Genomic DNA, 27117 nt, shown 5'->3' on the forward strand with positions numbered 1-27117 from the left:
TTTCTCCATATTTTCAGTTAAAGCCTAACCACTGTTCTTTAGCCTTCTTACATAATGTGTCATTCAGTCTTTCCTTTGACCCTATCAAGAAATGATTATCTTTAAAGCAAAAATATTAATTGGCATGTAGTAATCATACATATTTAGGGGGTACATAGTGATGTTTCTATACATATAAAATATGGTAATCAGATCAAGGTAATTAGCATATTCATCATCTTGAGCATTTATCATTTATTTGTGCTGAGAACATTCAATATCTTCCTTCTAGCTATTTGAAACCATCTAATATATCATTGTTAACTATAGTCACCCTACAGAAGTATTGGATACTAGAGTTTATTCCTCTATCTAGCAATAATTTTGCATTCCTTGATGCAAAAATGAATTTTTTAGATGATGATATCATAGCTCATGGAGGCAAAGTATGCAAAAGTAACCTTGCATTTTGCTCAAAAGTTTATGTTGTAAAGTTTAAATGGGAAACACCTATGTAGAGTGTTTCATTAGCATAGGGCACAGCACACAGTGTTACTATCAGCCTCCATGCGGACATTCAATGTTCAACAGCTTCCAGTTTGGCTACTCTCATCCCAGTGTAGGCACTATTTAATGAGCCAGTTACAAGTCATGCCTCTGCTCAAATCCTTTCATGTCTTTCTGTTCTACTCAGACTTAAACCCAGTGTCTTCACGATGGCCTGCTGGGTCTTATGAAATCTGATCCCAACCACATCTCCAAGTTTATTTCTTACATGCTATTCCTCCTTCTCTCCAGACACACCATATGTCCTCCTTTTTGAATGTGTCAAGGTCACCCCCACCTCAAGTCCTCTGCACTCATGTTCCTTCTGCCTTGGATGCCTTTAGCCCCAGACATCCAAATGACACATTTCCTCAATTTCTTCATGTCTCTCATCACATACCTCATCAGAAAGATCTTTTCTGATCACCTAATCTAAGTGTTACCAGACAGGGGTCCCAATTCAGACCCCAAGAGAGGGCTCTTGGATCTTGAGCAAGAATTCAGGGTGAGGTCCACAAAGTGAAAGTAAGTTTATTAAGAAAATAAAAGAATAAAGAATGGCTACTACACAGGCAGAGCAGCAGCTTGGGCCACTCAGCTGCTTATACTTATTGGTACTTCTTGATCACATGCTGAACACCAAGTGGATTATTCATGAGTTTTCTGGGAATGGGCAATTCCTGGAACTAAGGGTTCCTCTCCTTTTCAGACCATATAGGGCAACTTCCTGACATTGCATTGGCATTTGTAAACTGTCATGGTGCTGGGGGGAGTGTCTTTTAGCATACTAATGCACTATAATTAGCATATAATGATCAGTGAGGATGACCAGAGGTCACTCTTGTCACCACCTTGGTTTTGGTGGATTTTGACCGGCTTCTTTATTGCAACCTGCTTTATCAGCAAGGTCTTTATGACCTGTATCACGTGCCTACCTCCTGTCTCATCCTGTGACTTAGCATGCCTCAATCTCCTGGGAATGCAGCCTAGTAGGTCTCAGCCTTATTTTACCCAGCCCCTATCAAAATGGATTTGCCATGGTTCAAACACCTCTGACATAATGAATCACCTCATTATTTTCTGTTCCCTTGCTTAACTTCATGTTTCCTTATAGCATTAATAATACTCAACATAGTAAGTACATTTATTTGCTATATTGGATAGAACCATTGCACCTCTATCCACTTATTGTTGCTTCTCTGTTCACACATATCAGAAGAAGTACAATAAACAACTATACATGCTTGCATAATAGATGTGAAAGAAAATAGAACCTCGGGACCCCAAGCTCACTACGCCAAAGGGAAAGTTAAACGTGGGGGCTGAGTCATGTAATACTTTCTCCCTTTTGTTCCCAGATAGCTGTAACTTCACAACCCTGTGTCATAGCCTCATCCATTAGTCAGGCTCCCACAATGATGGAAGGCCACATATCTGCCAGATGGCCTCCTTTACAAATTGCTCACAAGGAAATAACTTGTGAGCCCCTAAATCTTTCAGGATACATATTCCCCCTATAAACTTGCCCTAAAATCGAGTTCTGTTAAATCTCACCATGACAATGTCAATTGCCAACTTATGTTCACAAGTAAGGGACAAGGACAACACTAGAAATCATCCTTCCACCTACCTCAGGACAAATGCATAGTTGACTTTTTCCTCTACGCTCTCTTTTCACAAGTTTACTTTATCTTATTAAAATGTAGATTTACTGAGTGCCAAAGGAATACATAATTGACTTTTTCCTGTACTCCTTTTCACATGTAAAATGTAGATTCACTGAACGCTAATTAGAGCCTCACAAAAATGTAAAGATTTAAATCACTGCCTACCTTCCTTCCACCCCCCACCCCGCTCCACTGCTTACTCTTTCTCCTTTAAATGACGCAGTTCTCAAAACCCTCTTTGGAAAAAGCACAGGTCATAGCTACTCCAGTAACTTGTGTTTTTTGCCTCTAGGCATGCCCTCAACTTTGTCTAAACGAACCTCTATCAGTTGAGACTTGCTTCAGTCACTTTTTGATTAACATAGGATAAGTCACTCTTTATTTCTTTTATTTATTTATTTTATTATTATTATTATTTTTTTTTTTTTTTTTGAGACAGAGTCTCACTCTGTCGCCAGGCTGGAGTGCAGTGGAGCAATCTCGGCTCACTGCAACCTCCACTTCCTGGGTTCAAGCGATTCTCCTACCTCAGCCTCCAGAGGAGCTGGGACTACAGACGCACGCCACCACGCCCAGCTAATTTTTTTTTTGTATTTTTAGTAGAGGTGGGGTTTCACCATGTTGGCCAGGATGGTCTCGATCTCTTGTCCTCATGATCTGCCTGCCTCGGCCTCCCAAAGTGCTGGGATCACAGGCGTGAGCCACCGCGCCCCGCCCCTATTTCTTTTCTTTTCTTTTTTTTTTTTTTTTTAAAGAAAAGCCTTGTTCCACATGATTGCTTCCAAATGTATTTGCTATATTTCTGTACTGTCAGATCTTCTCTCATTGGAATGTAGTGAAGTGGCATCATTGTCTAGGGTAAATACCTGGGGTTTGTCATCTCACTCCAAGAAGGTTAACGACAGGGACACATATGAGTGGGATAAGGAGTGGAAAGTTTAATAGGCAAAAGAAAGGAGAGAGGAGAGCCTCTCTCTCTCTCTTGCAAGAGAGAGGCTTCTGAAAGGGAAAAGGCCAGCCCGCTGCGGACGACAGGTTTTATAGGCAGGCTTGAGGAGGGGTATCTGATGTACATATGGCCCACAGATTCGTTCCACCAGGTGTGACGTTTACACAGTGCCCAGGGAAGGCTAGGTTGCCCCACCCTAATCTTATAAGGCAAATGGGCTTTCCACCTGGCCAGTGTCGTCGTCTCTACTCCTTACTGTACACGTGGCTGGCAAAGAGAAGAGAAGATGGAGTCGCCATTTTGAACATGTCTAGTCAGAGGTAGTATTTTCCTATTGGCACAACTGCCTACATTTGCCTGTGCAAGCTTCCAGCTTGCTTGTCTGTGTCTGCAGATCGATTTTACAGGCTGCTCTTTGATTTGAGGACTGCTTTTTATTAAAACGAAAACCTTACCAAGGACTCCTGTACCCTCACTGTCTGCCCAAGTAATCTCTTCTTAACTCCTGTATCCGTAGGTGTCATGAGAGACAGTACTCTATTTTGTTCACTGTTGGATCTTCAACATGTACAACAGGCTTGACACAAAGCTCAATACAGCTATCTAGGTGGAATAAATGCCTGTGGCACATACCTGCCATCTAGAGATTACATAGACCATCATGGTTTGTATTTAGTTGGAGGCAGGTGACTAAGTTCTGGCCAAATATGTAAACAGAAGTGATCTACAAAACCCAATTTTCTCCATCTCTTTTTTTCTTTCCCCTACAGGCTGGAACTTGGACATTATGGATGAGCCAGCTCTGACCAAATGGATGGTGAAAATGCAGCAAAACCTTGTCCTTGAATAACTTCATGAAGCAGATTCGCTTACCCACTCTGGACCATAAGTTTTTCTTGAATTTGGGATCTCTTATACAGAAGCTTATCCAGAACCCTGCCTAATACAGAGCCTAAATTAAGATAGCTTTACTTGGCATGAAGAAAAGAAGAATCATTTTAGAGTTTTTTAGGAAATCAAAATAATAAGCCTAGGTGACTGATGGGCTCTGTCAAGAATGGAAGATGAGGTAACAGAAATGACCCTGAAGTTTTTAACTTAGAGAATGGGGGCGAGGGTAATGCCATTAATCAAGTGAGAAAGACGTTTCTATCAGGCAGGAGGAGTGGAAAGATGAGTCATGTTAAGAATATGTTAAAGTGGAGCTGCTCTGTAACATCAAGGTGAAGATTTCCAATGAATTTTCCATTCCCTGCTTCCACTGGAACAGCTACAAATGGATTTGTGATTTCTACGTTTACCCTTAAGGTAGGATTGGTTTTGTGCCTAAAAATAAGTGTGTAGTTCATAGGAGAGGTGGAAAGTTCTCTCATGCAATCAGAAATAAAAGATCAAAGATGGATGGATAGGTAGACAGACAATGTAAATATCTTACATTATGTGCACAGACAGACAATATATCTACACTAATTGCAAATAATATATATATATCTTGCCTTTTTCTTAGACCAACTGCTCATATTAGTTTACTCTGTAACTTGAATAAAGGATGCACATTTTAGGAACTGCAAGCTTTCTTAAATGTAACTTAACATTGATCCCTTTGATTACAGAAGATGTATAGTTCCCCCAAAAATGTTTCTAAAAATCAGTATCTTCTCTTTTTAAACTTTTACTAGAGAAATACCAAAACATATGTAAATAACTTTTTAAAAAGTAGCAGTTTTTCCTTAAGACAATCTTTTAAAAGTAGTAAAATATTTCGTGCACCATGAATTTCACCCATAAATGTGCACTCTCACACGCACATGTGCTCACACACAAGCATAGTCACACATGGTGTCTCTTGAATTAACATCAGTTGTTATCAGAAACCTCAGGCCCAAAGCAAAATGTTATACAGATCTTTGAAAAAACAAATGCTGTTATAGCTCCCGAAAGTGTTAGAATTCAGCATAATGTAGCTGAGTTCATTTTAGCCCACTAGGTAAAGAACTTAATGACTCACGTATGTTGAGGTTAATGGTCAAGTCTTTTGTTCACTACCACTCTGCATTTGAGAGCAAGAAGATTGAGGTGGTGAGAGAAGAGAAGGACTCAAGGTGGAGAAAGCAAAGCCCGACCACAGCAGATTTCCCCAGGGTACCAAGATAATCAACTGCTGAAAAGACAAGCTCCAGTTCACATATGGGAGCTAAGTTGTCTACTACTAAGTCACACCACATTTTCTGTGAAAAGGGACTAGCTTTTCACTCTGCAAAGGAAGCACAGGAAAGCCTTTAAGAATCCTATTAGAACTAGAATTCACTTTCAGTGTTGCCAAGAGTGGGGCAATTGAGAAAGACAATGTGGCATTCATCTTGTGCTGCTCCTCCAGTGAAGAAAAAATAAATTGGGGCCGGGTGAGGTGCCTCACACCTGTAATCCCAGCACTTTGGGAAGTTGAGGCGGGCGGATCACGAGGTCAGGAGTTCAATACCAGCCTGGCCAATATGGTGAAACCCTGTCTCTACTAAAAATACAAAAATTAGCCAGGTGTGGTGCACATGCCTGTAGTCCCAGCTACTTGGGAGGGTGAGGCAGGAGAATCGCTTGAACCCCGGAGGCGGAGGTTGCAGTGAGCCAAGATCACGCCGCTGCACTCCAGCCTAGTGACAGAGCAACTCTATCAAATAAATAAATAAATAAATAAATAAATAAATAAATAAATAAATTGGATTGTGGGTGAAGAAATGTCACTGTTTTAAGGTGATTTTCTAAAGAAATACAAAAGAATGACATTCAAACATGGGTCACTGTTTTCAAGACCCAGAGCCTGCTTTTGGAAACTGGCACAATAAAGCACAAATGAATTTGTGGATACCTAACATGTCACACGCAATACTCACATGAGAAATTTTCTTCTCCATCATCTTATCCCATCAATAAATTGCTTTGTTCACTCTTTCAAATGTGGAAATCTTTTTAGTCATCATTTCTGTATCGTATTCTATTTGACCTCCTATCCTATATCATATCCTGCACATTGAGGCATGCTAGGTTTGAGATTTGAAATACTAAAATCATCTATTTTAAGTAAGACATGTACTGTCCCTGTTAAAGTATAATTATAAAGTGTTTAATTTTTTAAAAAAAATTAGAAGTCTGTGAAGAGGTTTCTCTAGGACTGTTTCACTAATTATATAAACAAATAGATATGTGTTTTTAAATGCACCCTTTATGCTGTAGGAAATCAAATGGCTAGTTTTAAAAATAACTCTCCATTTTAAAATAAAACACACAGAGAATAATGACAAGTTATTTCCTATTCCTCTCAGGCTTATTTCAAAATTTAGCATCAGTCAATCATTACTTATTCAATGAGAGTTCCACAACCACCATATTGATAAATATCAGGGGTATATTCATATGGAGAAGGATATCAGACATCAAGGCTTAGAGACTTAAACATTATAGAAGAAAGAGCACACGGTGGATATTTTCCATTGTCAAGTGAAGTATAAACATCCAGGCCCTCCCAAAAGCACCACATGCCAGTAGATACATATTTGTGAGTTAAGGGTGCCATCAGAGCTGCTGGTTGTTTCATAGTTCTTTGGAGCCCAAACCTGCATAGATAAGCTGGAGCATTTCTATACACAGTTTAATCTGACTGTTGGGGACCAGCTGACATGTCTCAGGCCTCCTCATCTATCTTGGGGTTATATAATATACAATAAGACTGCAGAGTAGAGTACATACACTCTGGTATAGATCCTTTCTTTTTTATCACCCTCAGCCTTCCCAGGCTAACACAGCCTCTTACAGAGACTTAACCTGAGCTAGAAGGTGCAGCATTAGAACACAGCTCAGTCATGGCATGGACTGGAAGTTGCGTTAGTGGAGCTGTGTGACCAGGTTGAGAGCTACACTTGCAAGAATTTGCTGCAGAAGATACCATCTGGATAGATGTAGGAGCCATGCACAAATTTAGGGTCTACCTCTTATTTAGCCATATGACTTAGGGAAGCTTTCTTAACCTGAGACTCAATTTTATAATTTGCTGAGGATTATGATGGTATTTATTTCTCAGTGTTGTGAGAATGAGATGATTTAATCTATGTAGTAAGCCTGGTCCAGAATATATTATGTATGCCTAAAAAGTTGGTTCCCTTTTTCATTTAGTTTCTCAACTACATTAAAGGTGAAGTCACCACATTTTTTTCCTCAAAATACTCAGTATCTAATTGTGGAGAGAAGAGGTTTATTCTAATGATGTTACTAACTTTAGTTGACGTCACTATTTAGAAGGTTGCCATATGCCAAACAGTGACCTGAATATGATATACAGAATCATTCATTTAATCTTCAAAAAACTTAACAGGTGGTTTCTGTCATTTCAATCTTTTACTAATAAAATTTATATTGCTTACTTTTGCTACAGCAACAAACAGCTCCTGGATTTGGGCAGCTTTTAAAAAACAATAGAGCATTTCTTCCTCACATTAGCTTCTGACACATTTGCTCTTTTTCAAAGAAAAACGTTGAGGATGAGACCCTATTTTGGACATGCCATTCTCTTGGTGAAAGAAAGGAGGAAGAGAGACAGAGAAAGAGTTGAGCTACTCAGGTCTTCTTAAAATACCTTGAACACTCATGATATTGGCAAAGCAAGTCTTATGGTTAATCTTGAAAATAAGGCAGGGAAACACACTCTACCTACAGGGAAAACATAGCAAAATCACTCTTTACAGGCAGAGAGGTTTGCAATATACCATGAGATTAAATAATCTCCAAAGCCACACCCTAATAAATGGGAAGTCTACTTTAGAATACCAATACAGAGTCCCTACTCTTAACTAATAATTCTAAGCATCATATGAATCATGATAAATTAGTCCTAGAGACAGGAATTGATAAAGAGTCAAAAAAGCTACTTAACGAGATCTTTACTTGTTGTGTCACTACTTTCATAAAAGTAGAAGGATGAGAACAGGCAATTTCATTTGGACTAGAACATTGTGAAAGGGAGTAATGGGAGCATTTGGCAGGACTTGAAATCCATCCTAAGTGATCATTCTATACCCTTTAGTCTCCAGTAAGTTATTGAAGAAAACTTCATATTAGAGAGGTTTTATTAGCATCAGTCTGTATCTCAATCACAAGCATCCATAAATTACAGCAGCTAGAGAAGCACTGTGGTAATTCTAAGTGACACATGGAAAGCAACAATTTGTGTAGCACAAGAATGCCTCAATTAGAGTTTTTGAGAGTTGGTGAATTTCAGCCATTCACCTGATTTCTACAAGAGTTACTTCATTTGTGTTCCTTGGTTGATATATGTATTGTCATTCTCTTAATTTGTTAAGAGGAAACTCGGTTATTTAAATCATTAAAGTTTGTTTTTCTTTAATTGCTAAAGCCTTAAGAACACATTTCAATTTTTGAAATCTGGCATGCACTGGTAAACTTCATATGTGTTCTATTTTATTGGAATAAATCATTTTAACTCTTATTGGGACTAAGAAGAAAGGTCAACATTGGTCATATTCACCTGAAACAGAAACTTACATTTAAGAAATAACTGGAGTGAGAACAACTGGGGCTTCAAACACGGAAGCATCCCTTTGACCTTAAAGCAGGTACTGTACACTCTATAGTAATCTGGATTCTTTTCTGAAAGATAATGAAAATAGATGTAATTTTTTTTTCTCTCTTTCATTCAAAAACCATGGACTGGGTACAAATGTACTTGAGACAGAGTACTAGGGAGGAGGGGCCAAGACACACATGATCCCTGCCTTCCTGGTGTTTTCAGTCCAGGAGCAGAACTTGCAGACAGAATTATCTCCCAGTGTATTGGAAGTTGTGTTCATGAGCCATAACTAAGTTTCTTTAATTAGTTTCTTGGGACACTTCATTTTCCTTAAAGAGTGTTTATTTCACAGCTCAGCTCTTACTTGTACACTTTTGTACTAGATCCCTAAGTCTTCATGGGCTTTCCCAGATTTTTGGAGTCTTGGAATGACCTCAAAGAGTGCCAAAGCAATTAGTAGATACTCAGAATGCACCAATATTTTTTATAAATATAATAGCATTCCAGAGAGTCTAGCTCCAGTGTTCTTGCTATAATCATTATTTAGCACAGGGCTGTCCAATCTTTTGGCTTCCCTGAGCCACACTGTAAGAACAATTGTCTTGGGCCATACGAAAAATACACTAACACTAACAATAGCTTATGAGCTTAAAAAAAATTACGATAAGAACTTGGAAGAAAATAAGCAAACATCCGTGATAGAAAATAAAGCACTGGAGGGGTGAAGGGTAATTGTATAGGAAAGACAAGGAAAGCCTATCTGAGAAGGAGGCATTTTTCAGTTGAGACCCAGAGATGAGAAAGTGTCATTTGTGTGAAGAACCTTCCCGGGGGATAGATCACCAGAGAGAAGGCTCTGAGATGGGTGATGGCTTGGCATGTTCTGGGAGCTTAAAAAGAGCCAGAGTTACTAGTTAGAGTAAACTAAGGGAGAGAGTAGCCTGAGGCGAGTTGAGGTTGCCAGGTAGTGGAGAGTCATATGAGCCAGGGTGAAAAGTGTGGACGGTGTATTCTCGGGTGTTAGCAAGCCACAGAGTGGTTCTAAGCAATGAATTCATAGGTTGGGTAAACAATAACTATCATTTTATAGCATTTACTAAGTACCAGGAATTGTTCCAAACCCTTTTACCTATATTATTAACTCAATTGATCCTCATAGCAACTCTTTGAAGTAGGTATGCTCTCCTTCCATTTTATAGATGAGAAAACTGAGTTATTGCAAGATTTAGAAGATTGCAGGGCTAGTAACTGGTAGATCATGGATTCAAATCCAGACAGTTTAGCTCCAGAATCTGGGTTCTGTACCTTACTATGCTGCGCTAGTTTGTGGGTCTTTGCTCAAACTCAAAATCAGGGATGTTGCGAAAATATCTTCTACCTTGGGATCAGTGGGGGTTGTATGTTTTGTTCTTCCCAAATAGCAAGACATTTTAGAGTAGCTTTTAAAATCCTATAACTTTACAATGTAAGGATATATGAAAAATTTTATGTGATACACAATGACACTCTAAGGAGATAATCAACTCATCTCAGGTTGCACAACTGCTCACATAGCCAGCATAGGAACTACTGGGGCTTTAGTTTGTTGGAGCATGTATTAAATAACTTAAATAATGAATAGTGGAATATATTTCAACATGCTTATGAAGATGGGTTGTGGGCTATGTGAAGTAATCCGAACTCTATGAGAATCTTTTAATACAACATGGCTTAAATTATTTGATAATAAAGCATGTTTTTGAGCTGGAGTAAGGAGACAGAATTCTCAGGAATACTGCTATGTAAATTTACAGCTGGGTGAAAATTCTGAACTTGGTTAAATAGAATAAACAAATATTAGAGAAAATGCAGACAAAAAAATTTTACACAATGTTCTTCTGTAATCTACACAATTGTAATAGAGAAAATGATTCCTATAGTAACAAAGTTACTATAATATCTAAGAAAACAACAAGTCTAATAAAACTAAGTGTCAAAATACTAAGAAGCATATCAATACATGAAGATGACAATTTTTAATCATGAAAATACAGTGATAGATGAAACATTGGTTAGACAGATCATGAATTGAACCCACGAATTGAATCACAAATATTAATTGAGCACTTACTCTGTGCCAGGTGGCCTTGAGAGACAGAAAAAGTTCCTATCCTTCTCGAGTTTACACTCTAGCCAGAAAAGCGAGCCAAATGCAAGAAATCACACAAATACAATGTCATCGAAAGACTACCAAGATAAAGAAAAGTTCATAAATTCAAAAGTCAACAGATATTTTGCCAGTAAAAAATTAAATCATCCTACGCAGGCATTTTTGAAATAAATAACTTCATGGCTACTAATCTGGTAAGAGCTAAACATGGAATCAGTGTAAATGATGTGTCTGCAACTTACTTCAATAAGCATATGGCACAAAACTGCCATGATTCCAAACCCATTTTCATTATCACTCAGTGTCTAACAAGCATTTTTTTAAATATGAGAACAGGTTGGGTCTCTGTCAGATTGGAATGGTATGATCACAGTTCTCAAGAGAGCTACATAAATGAAATAAAAAGTAGGGAAAATGAACAACTATGTAGAATATGTAATAGAAAATTGACTAGATGGAGAAAAAAAGAAAAACTCATTTGACACAGGCACTCACAAAATAGGCTCAAGAAAGTGGGGACCCTCTGGAAGGCAGTGCAGAGGAAGCAGGGGTCCTTATCCTTGGTGATTTGTTCTGAAGTTCATTTTTCATGCTTCTTCCTTGCTCTATATCGCAGCACAACTGACCCCTTGAGGCTGTGCTTTTCTTGGTTTCCAAATCAAGGAGTTTTGACTGAGTTTAGCCAATGGAAGGAAACAGCAGAAGATTGGAGAGGTTGCAGGAGGACAGAAGCTGCCAGGGTGTACCTCCTCTACTCTCTTTTTGCTCGTGATCTTTTTAGTTGCTGGATGCTCTCCTAGCTCCAGCTCCTGCTAATCAGTTCTACCATAATTCCAGATTTCACCGGGTGACCCCAGTGACCTGGGCTCCAGTAACACTGCCTCCTCACCTTAATCTTCTATTCTAAAAATGACAGATGTGTCTCTGTGATTCCTCAATGACCCTCTTTGACCACCCACCTTTACCCTGGCCTGTAACCAACGCTCTGTATTAAATACCATCTGTTTTAAAGATGTATGAGATTACTCTATTCCTGGTTAGGCACTAACTAATACAAAATACATATGGAAAAAATGAAAACAAAAACACTAGATAGTTCAAGTCTTTAGTTTGGATCCTCGTTCTGTCACTTGGGTATGTAAACTTGGGAAAGAGACTTAAACATTATAAGCTTTAATTTCCCATTAATTCACTCATCCCTTCATTCAACAAACTACACAGTGAGAATAATAATCCCTACATTCTAGAGTTATTGTGAAGATAAGAGAAAGCCATGCACCTGCAATTCTTAACATTATACCTACCTCATAGTAGGCATCAGGAAATGATACTTTACTTCCCACCGTGACTCTTCTTACCTCCAGCCATCAAAGCCACACTTATACCTCCTGTGCAGTAAGTCTTAGTATGTACAGGGTCTGGGTGGATATGTTTTTTCTTTCAGTCATTGGAGCAGTCCTAGGAGTAAGTTGTCCTTAATATACCATGTGTTCAGAAAAGGAAACTGAGGCTTAAAATGTTAACTGAAATGTCTGAAGTCATATAGTTAGCAAGTGGTAGAGCCAGAATTCAAATTTATGTCTGCCTGCCTCCAACGTCTGTGATCTTTAATCTGCTAAACAACCTCCCGTCATTACGAGCATGGATTATATCTGATCCCCAGATACTCTGAAGCTAGGGCAAATATAACCTCCCTTTCTCCCCACCCCAACTCAGTGGTATTCCCAACTCTCCTCCATTCTGAAACATAAGTTATTGTATAGGATCACATATGGCTTCAGGAGCTAGGCTTATACCACAATTGAATAATTTTAAAGTGGTGGGTAATTTAGCTTATGAAATGGGAGCAGTAATAGTTCAGATCAATTTGAATGTTCTTAAGAGTCTGTATGGTATATAATGCTTAAGAAAATAACAAACTATGGAGGGAATTGTGTTAGAGTATGAAGTTGTAGCACAAAGGTATATAAAAGAATGAGGGGCAGATAAAGCATGAACTTAAATTTGGGATTTACTAGATTATAAACATCCTTTTGAGTATCAATAAAGCATACTAATATCTTAATTATATATATTTTTAAAAATTGGAATTAGGTGAAAACTGGAGAGAGGATTGTTCTAATGTATGTGTATGTAAATATATATGTTTATGTATATGGTTGTTAAAGAAAAGATCGCAAGAATAGGTTACTAAGGATAGTTTTGAAATTTAAACCAAGTCAGGCATCACAACACATTCTACATTATTTCTTGAAATTTCTATTTTTAAAAAGTGTTGACATTATGCAATGCTGAGAATAATAATGTTTTCTTTCTGTGAAAGAAAATAAATATAAACTTTAGAATTAAGATATTCAATCACTTGCCATCACAAAGAAAAGGCATCTATTTCAAAATGTATCCCGTATCAATTTGTAGACATAAAATCTTAAATAGTCATCATACTGAAACTCAGTATGAAAAAGTTGGCCTCCTTAATCACCATTATTAGTACTTTTTTACTATAATTGGGGCAAAAAAATAAGCATCATGAATACTTTCTCACTTGTATTTAAAACAAGTAGTTTTTTTACAATAAAAATCACTATAACGAGTTTATTCACAGAAGACTTTAAGAAAATTGGTAGCTAGCATTGGTCTGTGGCAAATATATTATATTGCAATAGGGAGAAATACCAGGAAAGGTAAATTGAAACAGAATGTGTACATCACTGAACTAGGAAGACAAAAATACAGTGAAGAAACACATAACATAAGGAGAAAAAAAATCTCAGAATATCTTTAGCCATAGGAATGAATTTAATCAAGAATATAGTGGGTTTCCAACCTCTGCTTAGAATGTAGTAAGTGTGAAAATATTTCTACCAACTTGAAAACAAGAGAAAAGACTGAATAATCATATATTTACAACTTTTCTTGAACCTGTAAGACAGATGAACTTACAGAGCAACCAACTAATAAACAGATGCTTCTAGGAGAGAGGGATGTGATTACATACTGATCTGAGATAGACAACAGGTGATATACAAGCAGGTAAGAAACAGCCAGCTCACTTTATAAACAAATTGCTAAAAGCCAACAGTTGACCGGAATAAAACTGTTGAATGACTGAGAATCACAAACACAAAGGAAATTACTAATCACTCACAGAAGCTTCTCCATGAAACTTGCTGAATGCTTATGAAATGGTGGAGCAAAGCAAGAAACTCGAGAAAGTCCCTCTCCTGGTGCATGCCAAGGAAGGAGACCAGCAGCTGTTGCGGAAAAGTCATTGAGACCTATCTGGATCCCTCTTCCCCATCTCCTCTCTGGAACCAAAGCGTTAAGCCTCTGTGAGAAGAGGAGTAAACACTGTTGCCTCTCTCTGCAAACCGAGAAGAGGGTCCTCACCTGATCATATGGGCACGCTGATCTCAGACTTCCAGGTGGCAGAACTGTAATAAATATTTGTTTGATCTATCCAGTCTATGACATTTTTATTACAGCAGCTTGAACTAAGATAGTATTTTTTAAAAGAGTTTTATAGTTTTAACCCTTACATTCAGACCTTTAATGCATTTTTGACTCAACTTTTATATGTTATGAGAGGTAGGAATCCAGATTCATTCTTTTGTACATGGATATCCAGTTGTCTTGGAAAATGCTATCGTTGAAAAGACTATTCTTTCCCCATTGTCTTGGCACCCTTGTTAAAAATCAATTGTCCATTACTGTTAATTTTTAAATTCTTAAACTGTTTCTACACTCTTGAGAATTTCAATGCATGATGTCTACATATATCGTTCCTGCCAATTACCCTCGAAGTTAGTTTTAAAAAGAAACACAAACTAGGAAATAAAGAATATCTATTCAGTACTTGCATTGGTGGTGTAAGATCTGAAATTAGAGTTCAATATTAAATGCTGCCTTGAAACCTGATAAAATCAAGAGGGCCTCAAATGGCCTGAATGCAAGTTTCTCTTCCTGCCTTGCTAACAGAACAACCCTCCTTGGGAATATGCAGTGTCTAATGATCCCTGAGTAGTGTTGTTTAGTTTTCTGCCAGACTGTGGACTTATTCAAACAAACTAGTCACATCCTCCTTAGGGAACCAGAGGTCGTCCTCCCTCTTGTTACCACAAAGTCTGCCTCCCACAGCCTCTGCTTGCTCACCCTGTTCCTAAATGCAAACCCCATGTGGTCCCGTGTGATCAAAGTGTCCCCTTCCCTTGGGCTGTTTGTATATGTGACTAATTAACTGCTATTGATCTCATCTGTCCAGTGTCAGGTGTCCAGACAGTCCCATAACCTTAGAGTAGAAACCTTTTCCTCACCAATAGAGTAAAGAGGAGGTGATCAAAACCCTACACCATGCATTATGTGACTCGGAAGCCAGAATAACTGTAATAGCTGGGTGCATATATTGACTACTTACTCTTTCTGTTGCCCATGACAGTTAAGTCTGCTGCTTTGTTGATAGCTTAATGCCTTCTCTCAACCTCATCTCCAAATCCACTTGAGATTTAGTTGCTACATCTGACTGTGTTTTCATTTGTTCTTTCAATTTCTGACATACTATTCCTGAATAGAAAGTGACAGAATTATGAGCCCTCTGAAAAGCCAGACAATTTGAGTTCTGTGTACTGGAACTGTGTGTACAGTCAGCCAAGCCTGGTATCAGTATCTCTAATCAACACTGGAAGTCTGCAACACTCAAATCCCAAAACTCTAATGGTAGAATTACACACAAATGGTTTTGCCCTTCATCTTGGGCTTCCTTTCTCCATCTTCCAAAACACACCCTTTGATAACTCTGCCCCGGCTTATGCTTGTTTTTATGATACAACAGCAATCTTCATTTTCACTTTTGTTTTCTTGGAGATTTTCTCAATGCCACTATAAGACACCACTAGATGAAGCTTTGGCAAAAGTGCATTTTTCCTAGTTAGAATATCCTTTTAAGGCTTTGTTCCAGTGCAATAAAGAGTCAATGAAAAAGAATTATAAATGTGTTTCCTACTTGCATGTGCTTTGCCATTGAAGGAATGTAGGTCGGTGGAGAAGAGTACTTATCTCCAAGAGTACTTGGAGATCATACTGATATTTCTATGGCTTTTGATTTTTCTTCTGATTGACCAATGCACTTCCATATCTTGATGATCTAGCATTGTCCCATTAGAGACACTCTTTCCCTCTTCCATGCCTTTACTGTTCTACTCCTCCCTCTGAAATTACCTCTGCATTCTTTCCCACATATTCATGTTCTTTTTGCCTGCCAATATCCAATTATACTCCCACTTGTTAGGATAAATCTGGAGGTTAGAAAATTATTTAAGTATGTGGGAAAAAAAGACTGCTGTAATCAACAAACGTTTATTGAGCATACCACATGTTTAAGATCGTAGGATAAGTGCTCAGAGAGAAACAAAATTGAACTTTCTTGCCTTACAGTAATGGCCTAGTAGACAAATACAAACTTTGTCATTACAACATGTGTACTGAGAGACTATACAATATTCTATTACCTAGAAAGTCCTAATTGTCTACACTAGGTTTCTGAGACAAATATCAAGTAATGAAGCTTACAGAATTATTTATTTGTATGATGTTTGAAGTCATAGGCCTTTCAAAGGCATCCTTACCAATAGCTGCTAAGATCTCTGCCATTGTTTTCCCAACTGGGACAGTCTACTTCACCCCCTAACTGTTCTTCTGCTAATGTGCCTGGAGGGGATATATAGCTTCAGAGGTGACCAGCTGCCACTGTGGCTTCATTTGAGTCTCCCCTTCTCTGCTTTAAATACCAATAAGAGATGCCAGAATCATACTTTATAGCATATGCCTATAGTAAATTTAATAGAAGTTATAATTATTAATTGTTTGTTACAATATGGGAAAGATCCTAGTATAACTTTTACCCAGCAAAGTTCTCATAAAAAAAATTCATACAGAAAAAATTTCTCTTGGCTCTTGTGGACTGTATGTATATTGAGTTCCACTCCAATCCTGTACCTAAGCTCAAGAGGTTATTTAGCTGTCTCTTAGCCCCCACTTCCATTCTTCTATACTCTGCTCTGCAGTGATGGGGAGATGATCTGCAAATCACACATCCCATGATCTGCTGCTAGCCAACTTCCTGCTAGGTCTGTGGTCTACCAATAGAAAGACTTGTGGGAGATCACAAGGTTAAGAAAGAAAGTGGGCCACGCACGGTAACTCATGCCTGTAATCCCAGCACTTTGGGAGGCCAAGGTGGGTGGATTGCCTGAGGTCAGGAGTTCGAGACCAGCTGACCAACATGGAGAAATCTCATCTCTACTTAAAAACACAAAAAAATTAGCTGAGTGTGGTGGCATGAGCCTGTAATCCCAGCTACTTGGGAGGCTGAGGAAGAGGAATTGCTTGAACCAAGGAGGTGGAGGTTGCAGTGAGCTGAGATCGCACCACTGCACTCCAGCCTGGGCAACAGAGCAAGACTCCATCTCAAAAAAAAAAAAAAAAAAAAAAGTGAAGTTTTCTGCTCAGGAATCCAATAGTGTGGCACTTTATGGAAACTGATAAGGGTTGTAGTACCTGTAGCAAAACTAGGTGAGATAGAGTTCAGTTACCTCAACAGAGGTGATACTTTTTCAGCAGTTCCAACCCTGAGCAAAGCAGTGCCTGCTCAACAGATCCAGAACTGGCCATAATAGTGTCTCCAACAGGACAGATGCAGGTGCAGCCTCCTGAATAGCAATCCACAGTAATTACCAGATTTGGATTTTGCATTATTACATTTCTTTTTCTTCTTCTGCATTCATCTTTATTTATTTAGTTAGTTAGTTTTTCATACACCTTTGTAGTTAATTCCTTGCATTCAATGCCCTGTTTGAAATTCTTAGAGCAGTTTTTGCATTCCTGACTAGAGCCTTCTGATATATGTGTGTTTTAATCCTTAGACATCTGAGAGAAGGACTAGGGGAAGCAGCTGAAATGGAGTGTTATATTCACCTGCCAGTAGAGACGATGAGCTTTGAAGCTGATATATACAATATCTGACAAGGCAAAGCTCTAATTGCACTTAGGCAAGCTTAAATTTGAAATGAAAAAGGAAGTAAGTGTTGATTTAGTGATGCCACTTACTAGGCTATTGACCTTCTATTATTGATCTGTCATAAGTAAAATGGAATTAATTTGGCTACTTTTTAATGGAATAGACATTTGAAGGATGATATGGTCTCACTTATAACTGAGTCTTTGTTCATTAACTTTAATCCTTTTCTTCTTTTCCTCCTTTGCCTCACAGTTTAATAGGCACTTCATTTGGGAAGCCTTTTTGACACACTCCTTCCCTATGTTCTATGCCATGAACTTTACTATTAATAATTTACTTGCCTAGAAAATTTAATGAGCTCTGTTATTGTTGCTCAATTTGTCGTTTGGTTTTTTCAGAAAAATTCCTTGATAACAAGGAAACTCCTTCAGTTTCTTGCAGTCCAAGTATTCCAGTAATAATTGTAGCATGAAGAGATTACTATAAAGATCCATGAAGCCCACTTTTTCCTATCCTCAGCAGTATAGAAAACACAAACAGCTTAAAAGAGAAGTTTCAGCTGGGCATGGTGGCTCAAGCCTGTAATCCCAGGACTTTAGGGAGTCCAAGGTGGGCAGATCACCTGAGGTTGGGAGCTCGAGACCAGCCTGACCAACATGGAGAAACCCCGTCTCTACTAAAAATACAAAAATTAGCTGGGAGTGATGGTGCATGCCTGTAATCCCAGCTACTCAGGAGGCTGAGGCAGGAGAATTGCTTGAACCCGGGAGGCAGAGGTTGCAGTGAGCCGAGATCACACCATTGCACTCCTGCCTGGGCAACAAGAGCGAAACTCTTGTCTCAAAAAAAAAAAAAAAAAAGAGAAGTTTCTAAGTCCAGAGGAGCTAGCAACTTCTTGTGAGGTTAAGGTGTACAGAAAGGAAGCAGCATGAGCTGTAGGAGGGCATGTGCCCCAGCTCAGCACCCTTCACTAACCCCAGACACTTCCACTATGAGTAATCCCATTTGGCTTTTCCCTTTCACAGGGAGAGAGGGAGAGAGGTCAAAGTATGATACAGCTTCCATGTGGAGGAGCTTATCAGCAGCTTCTTCTTTATTCCTTTAAATGTGCAATGTCCCCAGTGGATGTTTATGCAAATGTGCCAGAAGTATTTTTGTCACCATTGACATTTGAATGACAATCTCCAAAGTAGCAAATTTTGCTTTCACATACAAAGGGACTAATTACATGTTTTCCTTCACCATTAATTTGTCCTTTCCCAAGTTGATAGGTGCTGTCACAACTGCATTTCAATTTGGCTATGACATATAGAAGCTGGTACCATTTGGCTTTCTTCTCTCAAAACATAAAACAATGGTTAGAAAGCTTTATAATCATAAGAGTGCAGAATGTCTTTCTTTTATAATCTTTATATTCAATGACAAAAACATTTGCCGAAAGCTGTTCTAAAAAGCAAATTCCCACTAGATGTAGTAAAAGCATAAATATAGGCTGATTTTATTTGGAAATTAAATCGCGCATTTTATATAATTGCAGCTAGGTGAAATTGAAGTTTTATATATTTGAAATTCCAATCAAACAATCTGATCTGAAATAAATGTAAATCCTGCAATAAGTGAATGAATTTCACATTTGCAAAATGATAAGTGGTATTTATCAAATTCAGCTGAGCAATATCAACCAATAAATTTTGAACATATTGAGGAGTGAGAAAACTACACTTGATTACCTATCAGTAAATCCTAGGGGGTGAAAGTCTTTTAAAAGGTTATGGAAATTGCATGGCATGTTAAGTTATTGTGTATGGAAATGCATTTCTTACTTGAGTACTAGGTTACTCTGACTTCTTGTTCATGTCAAACTAAATTCCAGGTCAATGTTGTAATGTACTAAATTCTACCTCCACAAAATTTGTATGACAGGCTTGTCACTTCTAATAACAGTTGTCTTTTACAGAAATTAGACTCTGTACCAGGCTTTGACATGTAACCTGTAAAAATTTACATGAAATGTAGATATTTGCTGCTGTGGGTTATTTTTTTAAATAAAATTTTATTTATTGGATAAGTTTACTTTCTATTTCCTTAGACAGAAGAAAAAGTAGAGAGTGAGAAATTATTTAAATTAGAATGTCTTTCCTTGGTGCAAATACTGCATGATTGGAAATACTGCTCAATAATACAGCTGATTCATCTACAACATATTTATTTCACACTTTCCACGTCAAGGTCATGTTTTTACATTGTGTAGTTTATGAACAAAGCAATTTGGAATTGTAGCTCCTCTAAAACTAAAGGGATAAATACAAATGATAATTCAACATATTTGACCAAAAGCATTTATTCAATAAATATTTGTCAGGCACTCATTACGTGCAGGTCTCCATTTTAGATGGTATCGAATACAGAGGTGAAACAAACACAACAGTTAAGGAATTTATACTTTATTAGGAAGATCAGGCAGATATATAAATCATTTTAATACAGGGCAAAATGTGACAATCACTGTAAGTGACAAAAAGATAAGGGCATAGAAAATTCAGATTACAGAAAGAAAACTTTGTGCTGAGAAATAAAGGGAGATTCCTATCATGTGTTGAATTTTGTTCCTACAAAATGTATGTCCAAGTCTTATCCCCTGATACCTGTGAGTGTGATCTTACTTGGAAATATTGTCTTTTCAAATGTAATTAAGTTAAGGATCTTGAGATGAGGTCATTTGGGATTCAGGGTAGACCCTAATCCAACGATTGGTGCCCTTGTATGAGAAAGAAGAGGGACATATGAGATGCAGTGGCACGAGGAACGAAGCCATGTGAAGATAGGGGCACAGACTGGACTGATGCAGCCACCAGTCCAGGAAGCTTCAGTCCAGGAAGCCTCGGGCCACCAGAAGCTGAAGGAGGCAAGCAAGGAAAAGATTCTCCTCTAGAACCTTCAGAGAGTGTGACCCTGCCAATACCTTGATTTCTGACTTCTGGCCTCCAAAATTGTGAGACAATGTATTTCTGTTATGTTACACTTCGGGGTTTGTAATCATGTCTTCCTGCAGCCCTAGGAAAGTAAAATAACCGTAACACAAATAACATTTGAGTTGGAACTCAAAGAATGAATTGTATTTGGACATTCAGATCCTATCATGTAGCAGGATGCATGCATGTCATTTCAGGCAAAGGTAATACCTGAGTAAAGACTGGAGTGGGGGATGCTTGGAAAACAGAGGAAGTACATTTCTTAGTATTCTAGAACAATAAATGAATGACATGGGGAAGTAGAGAGAAGAGCAGGGGGAGGTGGAGGAGAGGTGGTGGAGCAGAGAGAGAAGGAACTGAGAGAGAGAATAAAACGGTTGAGAATTAGCATGGAAGCCATAGGGAAGGAAACATCAAGGAAATGGTGCAGAGTGATGAAAAAGTATCCTTTGCTCTCTGAGAAGTGTGAGACCCAGAATGAGATTCCTGGTCACTGAACTACACCAACATTTGAGAGAGAATATATTTTGGAGAGAAGATTCAGACACCATATATTCATGCACAGGTGTTCTAATAATATAAGAAATACGTTTTTCTTATTTAAGGTTTTTACACAATTTAAAAGATTTTGCACATGGAACTGTTTTTCAATAATCAGTTTCTGATCAACTACTTTTGTTTTTTAGGAATTACTATCTAAAGTATTTTACACTGCTCACTTGAATTCATTTACCCTTTTTTAAAATCCCCATGTGGATGTATTTGTTTGAATTGTTTCATATTGTTCAGAGAGAAAAAATTACTATTCTTTTGATTTTATCTTTCCAGTGATGCTCCTCCAAAGAAAAACTTGCTTATTTTCTTGGGTGTGTGTTTGTGTGTGTGTGCGTGTATGTTTCAAAATGGTGTTTCTTAAGAATTTATCTGGCTGGGTGCAGTGGCTCCCAGCACTTTGGGAGGCCAAGGCAGCTGGATCACCTGAGGTCAGGAGTTCAAGACCAGCCTGGCCAATATGATGAACCCTGTCTCTACTAAAAATACAAAAATTAGCCAGCCATGATGGCTCATGCCTGTAATCCCAGCCATTTAGGAGACTGAGAGATGGAGGCTGCAGTGAGCTGAGATTCCACTACTGCACTCCAGCCTGGGCGACAGAGCAAGACTCCATCTCCAAAATAATAAAAATAATAATTTATCATAATACTTTATAAAATAAAACAAATTGAATTATAGATTAAGTAATGAAAAATGTATTTGATGCAAATCAATAATAAATCATTTTGACAGTACTACACTAATTTGTAAGAATGGATCTTAGAGGATTACAAAACACCTGCATTATCACATTTTTTAATTTTTTAAAGTTTTATTGAGGTATAATTGATATGCAAAAATTGCACATATTTAATGTATACATTTGGTGAGTTTGTGCATATTCATGTATGCATAATACCATCACCACAATTAAGGTACTAAGCACATCTATCACTTCCCAAAATTATCTTTTGTTCTTCTATGCATGTTTTTATTTGTTGTTGTTGTTTTATTTTTTGGTAGTAAGAACACTTAACATGAAATTTTTTCTCTTAGCATATTTTGTAGTGCACCATATTGTATTGTTACTTGTAGATATGGTGTTGAACAGCAGGTCTTTAGAACGTATTCATTTGGCATAACTAAAACTTTATACCCATTCAACAACAATTCCCTATTTCCCCCTCCCTCCATCCTCTGGCAACCAGAGCCCTGTTCTCTGCTTCTACCAGTTTAGCTATTTTAGGTACATCATACAAGTGGAGTCATGCAGTGTTTCTTTTTTTGTGCCTCAATATAATGTCCCTCAGGTTCATCTATGTGCTGCCAATGGTAGGAGTCACATTTTCTCTTTACAGTAACAAGCATAAGTGTGCTAGTAAACTGGCTCTCAAAAAATAAATAAACATTATTTATTTATAATAAATAATGTTTATTTATTTATAATAAATAATGTTTACTTATTTATAATAAATAATGTTTACTTATTTATATTTATTATTATTTATAATACATGACCATTTCTGTGGCATAAATACCTCCACCATGGCCAAATTCAACCTAACAAAGGATTTAAAAGTGGGCTTGTAAAATTAATGAATATTTAAAAATTACTGGGGCCAGACCATCAGCTCCAACACACTACTGGATGTTGGTACTGGTATTCCTATTTTATCAAAGAAAAACAGGAGCCAAGAGAGATTAAGTAACTTTCTCAAATTCACACAGCTAGGATGACGGCTCAGGTCCTTTTATTCCATACAATATGCTCTTTTTATATCATAATTCTAACTACCTCCTTATTGATAGCAATGCAAGCTTTCATTAATTGCATGATTTTTATTCTCTCAACTACTCATAAGATAATTTGAGATACAATCAGATTAAAACATACATTTTCAAAATAAAAGACATTTATGTGATATATACATATCCTGTGGAATACTACTCAGTCATAAAAAGGAAAGAAATAATGTCATTCACAGCAGCCTGGATGGAATTAGAGACCATTATGTTAAGTGAAGTAACTCAGGAATGGAAAACCAAACATTGTATGTTTTCACTCATAAGTAGGAGCTGAGCTATGAGGAGCAAAGGCATAAGAATTATACAACGGAATTTGGGAACTTGGGAAAGGATGGGAGCTGATTGAGGGACAAAAGACTACACATTGGGTACAGTGTATGCTGCTCAAGTGAGGGGTGCACCAAAATCTCGTAAATCACCACTAATGAACTTATTTACGTAACCAAACACCACCTGTTCTCCAAAAACCTATTGAAATAAAAAAAATCTAAAAAAAAACATTAAAAATGAAATAAAAATAAAAACGAGACATTTACAAATAAAAACTAAACAATCATTTTAAATAAACCAAGGCAATCAATAGCAGATTATAGATATTTTTATATACAGGCACTTTTTTGTGGAATGAAAATGTAATAGAAATTTATCACTAGGACAGTTGTTTGGAGGATGTTAAATGAATGGGAAGAGTCACGCTTTGACCATGGTTTTATGAACATAGAAACTAAACGGTTTTCACATACATATTGAAAGGCAGATCATCTTACATTTACTCGTAACTTAATGGAAGCAATTATGTTAAGACTGAGACGGAGTAGATTGATAGAAAAAAATATCAGAACAAAACCTAGAGAGGTAACTACTCCCTTAGGCTGGCCTGAATTATAATATGTTTTAAAAATAATTTTTATTTAAAATTCACAATCCAATCCTTTGATAGGCCTATTAGGCTGCTATTCTATATTGCTCAATAAAGTGATAGGAATAAGCTTTAATATCAGACATAAAAAGGCAAGGGATGCTTTATATTTGGAAATTTGACAACAGGAATGTATTGTTGTTCAGAAGATGATCAGAGAACTTTAGCTCAGAAATGAGTAACACAATTTCTCGTAATTAAAAACTATTATGTTTTCTAGATACACTTGGACATTTCCCCTTCCCACCCACACCGGCGCCCCCCACCAAAAAAAAAAAAAAAAAAAAATCAGGATTCCATTAGTCATTCATTTACTTGCTCATTTGTTCAGCAAAAATCAGTTACTACTTACTATAGTCCGTGTCCCATGTTAGTTGTTAATGACAGTTTGCACTCCAATGATACCCTTGAAAGAAGGACACATAGTTTAACATTTAAAGTGGGAAACTTCTCTCATTTGATTAAAATGTAAACAAATGTTTCAAATCAATATTAACAAATTTAGAACAGAACTTCATTCAGTGTTGCTTATGCCTCTTATGCAGTCATCCCAGTCATCGCCAGCTGTCCTGAAGATCAGTGTCCTACTGGCCTACAGATCAACAGGCACTTGAGTCTGTCAGGTTAGATACTTAGGTTTCACCACCTTTACAAATCAGAATGGAAATGATGACAACTCCATGACCATGGTTCTCACTTGGTTGGTTTGCCTTTCTTTCTATTTCAACAGTAGCCGAAGGGTCAATTTTCTCCACTGGCTATACCATCTTAAGAATATCAAGCCAATCACCAGTTTCCCAGGAGCCAGAATGCTTTGCCTCTAAGCCAGCCTTGACTATGACTGCCTCTACTTGATGAGCACATTCCCATTTATAATTAAGTTTGGACTTTTGGTGTGCTAAATCCCTTGCTGTTTTGGGGTTCCAGCTGTTCCAGTTTTGATTAATAACACATGCAGACTGCATTATGATAACTTGCTGTAATCAGGATTACTTTGTTAGTGCACAGAATTTTTAGATGATAAAAAATTCATCAACTAATTGTGTATCACCTAAAATCTTAAATGTATTTTTACTTAAAAATAAAAAGATCAAGTATATGTAGAATTATTAAAAATAATATCAAAGAAAATCAGATTAACTCAGCCTATAGCAGGCTCATGTAAACAATCATAATTAGGTTCAGTATCTTATAAAATCAACGCTGTGCATAAAAGTGATTAATGGTGATTCTAATTGACCTACAAACCAATTATGACATGGCAAGAAGCCTTCGCTAAGCACAAAATGCCATTATAGAGAGTCATCAATCCAAGTGCTGCTATCGGGGAATATTTCTATTGTGCTGAATGTTCAGCAAGAGATAATTTACGTTAACTTAACATACTTTTCTTTAGAGAGATTTTTACTTAGAAGAAAGCAGACTAGCTGGTACTTAAAAATACAGCTCTGAAAACAAAATGCCTGGATTTTACTGGCTCCGGCACCAATCAATTATATAGCTTTGAGCAAGTTATTAAAATGTTTCTGGCTTTCAGTTTTCTTGTCTTTAAAATGTGGATACATATACATGGATGGAACTAGAGGTGATTATGTTACGTGAAATAAGCCAGTTACAGAAAGATAAACATAGGATGTTCTCTCTCATATGTGAGAGCTAAAAATGTGGATGTCCTGAAGGTCAAGAGTAGAACTGGGATTACCAGAGGTCAGAAAAGCTGGGGAAGAGAGAAGGATGAAGACAAGTTAATTAAGCAGTACAAAAATGCAGTCAGATAGAAAGAATAGGTTGTAGTATTCCATAGTACAGTAAAGAAATTATAGTTAACAATAATGTGTTGTATGTTTCAAAATAGCCAGAAAAAAAAATAATATTCTCAACACAAAAAAAAGATGTTTCAGATGATTGATGTTTCAATTACCCTGAATTGATCATTACACATTGTGTATTAGTATCAAAATATCACATGTATCCCCCAAAAAATGCAACAATTGTATATCAATAATAATAAATGAACTTTTTTTAAAGAGAAAAAAAGTGTGGATACACTTAGACCTTACGTAATAGATTATTTTGCAGACATATGAGTTAATTCCTAAAAATTACTTAGAGCAGAATTCAACACATTAAAAGGACATTATAAATGTTAACTATCATTACTATTGTTTGAAAATTCCTTCCAGGACCAGTATCACAAGTGCATCAATTGCGTTGGGCCTATGCTGGGTTTAATGCTCTGTGGTTGCTGCCTTTAAATTTGTAACAATATTCGAGCAGGGGCCCCATTGTTTTATTTTGCACTGGCCTCCCCAAATTATGTAGTCAGTCCTAGTCACACTTTCAGGAGCTGATCATTACCAGAGTGACTCTGTTTTCTGGGGTAGCAATTCTTTCTTCCCTATCACTAATCTCTCCCTTTCTAGACTACAAGGAAGGACTACTGAAAGAACTTTTACAGATTATAGAACAACACACTTATAAGCAAACCTCATCGGCCCCCCCAAAAGCCTTTGTTTTCTCACCTTTCCCTGTGGTAAGGAAACACAAACCATTCATGTTGATACATTGGATTGCATAACCTTGGTTTTATCACCCAAAGGAAAAGAATACTCATGTCAAAGGAGCATTTTGAACATAAGTTGTTTCAGGAGTTACACATGTTTTTTACATTTTGCATAAACCAAGAAATAGATATCAACATTAAGCATTCCTTACATTCTCAAGATCTAAATATGGTTCTAAGTAGAGTTCTAATTAACGTTAGAATTATGCATTGGTGAACTTTGAGTCATGATGGTGCTAGGTGACCTAGTCTCATTCAATGTCATCGCAGGTCATCTGTGTGGGGAGAAGAGGGTGTTAAAATATATGTAGGGTATATTGGGGCAAAAGGACAACTGAGTTACCAAAAGAGACCTCGACACTCTCTAAATTTAGAGTATGATTTTTAAGGAACGGACATTTAATATATAAGATGTCTGTTGTCCTGCAGTCTGGAGTGATATTGTC

General features: G+C 37.3%; 1 long non-coding RNA gene across 1 annotated transcript; it reads right to left on the reverse strand.

The window, feature by feature from the left end:
* Positions 1-12169: 12169 nt before the first annotated feature.
* On the reverse strand, positions 12170-24556 carry LOC107974229 (uncharacterized). Its single transcript, XR_001716833.2, has 2 exons — positions 24461-24556; positions 12170-12323 (listed from the first exon to the last, which is right to left on the reverse strand). It is a non-coding gene; the product is annotated as an uncharacterized LOC107974229 (long non-coding RNA).
* Positions 24557-27117: the final 2561 nt, after the last annotated feature.

This window comes from Pan troglodytes, chromosome 3 (assembly GCF_028858775.2).
Source record: "Pan troglodytes isolate AG18354 chromosome 3, NHGRI_mPanTro3-v2.0_pri, whole genome shotgun sequence".
Taxonomy (NCBI): Eukaryota; Metazoa; Chordata; class Mammalia; order Primates; family Hominidae; genus Pan; species Pan troglodytes.